Source organism: Primulina huaijiensis, unplaced genomic scaffold (genome assembly GCF_012295235.1).
Source record: "Primulina huaijiensis isolate GDHJ02 unplaced genomic scaffold, ASM1229523v2 scaffold20919, whole genome shotgun sequence".
Classification (NCBI taxonomy): domain Eukaryota; kingdom Viridiplantae; phylum Streptophyta; class Magnoliopsida; order Lamiales; family Gesneriaceae; genus Primulina; species Primulina huaijiensis.
In genome coordinates this window covers 566-1,884 of record NW_027355256.1, presented here as the reverse complement: position 1 = coordinate 1,884, position 1,319 = coordinate 566, and the positions used below count along the sequence as shown (strand labels likewise).

At 38.2% G+C, this 1,319-nt stretch overlaps 1 long non-coding RNA gene across 1 annotated transcript in view; it reads left to right on the top strand.

Annotated features, from left to right (window-relative positions):
• LOC140966984 (uncharacterized) overlaps window positions 1-1,319 on the top strand; it is a 1,738-nt gene continuing 419 nt past the window's right edge. Inside the window, exons 1-2 of the long non-coding RNA XR_012173477.1 lie at window positions 1-113; window positions 712-760. This is a non-coding gene — a long non-coding RNA (uncharacterized lncRNA). The remainder of the gene's footprint in view (window positions 114-711; window positions 761-1,319) is intronic.

The following is a 1,319-nucleotide window of genomic DNA, read 5'->3' as shown; positions in this document are numbered from 1 at the left end:
AACATCCTAGGCTTCGATTCAAGTTAGAAATTGCGAAGTTTGAGCTAGGATTCGGGTAGATCAAAGCTGCTGTTCCGGTGCTCTGTTTCTGCGCGAATTCTTCCGATTTTTGGGTGAGAGTTTTTGTGTTGCTGCGATTTTTTTAACTTGAATTTGTAGAAATGATCTAAATAAACCTTATAGTGCTTTACGTTTTCTGTTTTTAGCCACTAGAATCATCAAATTTGGATATGAAACGGATTTGATATGATTTTTCTGCCAAAATGTGTCGAATCGAATTCTGCAAGTGTGTTGTGCAGAACAACTACTGTAATTCGGGTTTATGACATATAAGCACTCGGATTCTGGGTTTTTGGTTAAAATAAAAGTTGTAGAGCTATGTGTTGTCTTTGTAATGATATAAGATTCGTTAAATTTCATTAAGAATTGAGCAAGTTATGGTGGTTTTTCTAAAACTGCTCAGTAGGAGAATTCTGTCCAAAAATCTGTTGAGTGGCAGTGGGTTCTTGATAATTCTGGGATTAATCTACTAAGATTTGAAGATGGCTTCTTCTAGAAAAAGTTAGATATTCGAGTTATCTTTCATTTCCAATTGGCGGATATTGATTTGAGTTAATATTGAGCGAGATACGAATTTTATGCTCTTTTGTGCCAAATCGGACATTGGTATGGAAGGTAGTTTTCATGATCGACTTATTGTGATTTGTTTAGGCCGAGAGTTTTGAAGAGAAGTTGATATTGGAGTTTCAAGTTGTTATAGGTATGTTACAGCTCGGTAACATACAACGGTAAAACATAAATTATGTTTGATTGTCATTCTGTGTTACATGGATTGTGTTTATGAATTGCTGACTGTTATAAATTGTTAAATGCCTTCGTTGTGATCTATGTTTATTATTATGACATATTATTGGCATTTAGCATCGGGCATACAGTTATGACATTCATGTTGAGCCCTATCGTTCTTGTTAGCCCATTGTTGATATCCGTTGTTATCTGGCACTGTTGTTTATCTCGGGATCATTGTGTGGCTGATAGGCCTATACACATGAAACCGTAGATGTGATTGAACAATTCCGTGGTTAGTGCAGCCTTTTGAGGTGAGCGCTGGGATTGTGTCATCTAGTTCGTTCTGTTGTGCCATCCTGTTATAGCGTATCAGCTGTATGGAGGCCGAGTCAGGGGTGTTATTCAGCACAGCTTGGCATACCTCGCATACTTGGCAGGGCGGTTTAGTTGCATGACGATGTAGCTCCCCTGTGTTGTTGCTCGAGCATTATTCCAGTTGTTATCGTACCGTTTGTTGGCTCCTGTTATCC